Here is a 314-nt window from a genome sequence, read left to right as displayed (position 1 = left end):
ATTGTTCTTATGCAAAGATACTATTTGGTACTTTTAACTTTCGCGTGGGAGTGGCGCTACTGTGACTAAGTAGGCATTCTGTTTTGCCTTCGGTCTGATGGAATATGATCTGTGTTGAATGTCTTCACTGCCGTTGTCAGTCATAAACAGATGTAAAAAAGGAAAATAAAGTACGACGTGATACTTTGCAACTGCGCTGCAATACGACGCTGTCAAAGGCTGATGTTCGGTGTTGAGCGCAGAAGCAGTCACCAAAAAATAAAAATGCTCCGCTTTAATGTTTAAGGATTCTCTTTACTGACAGTCTAAAGAAA

This window comes from Penaeus monodon, chromosome 25, assembly GCF_015228065.2.
Source record: "Penaeus monodon isolate SGIC_2016 chromosome 25, NSTDA_Pmon_1, whole genome shotgun sequence".
NCBI classification, from domain to species: domain Eukaryota; kingdom Metazoa; phylum Arthropoda; class Malacostraca; order Decapoda; family Penaeidae; genus Penaeus; species Penaeus monodon.
This window is presented reverse-complemented; position numbering follows the sequence as displayed.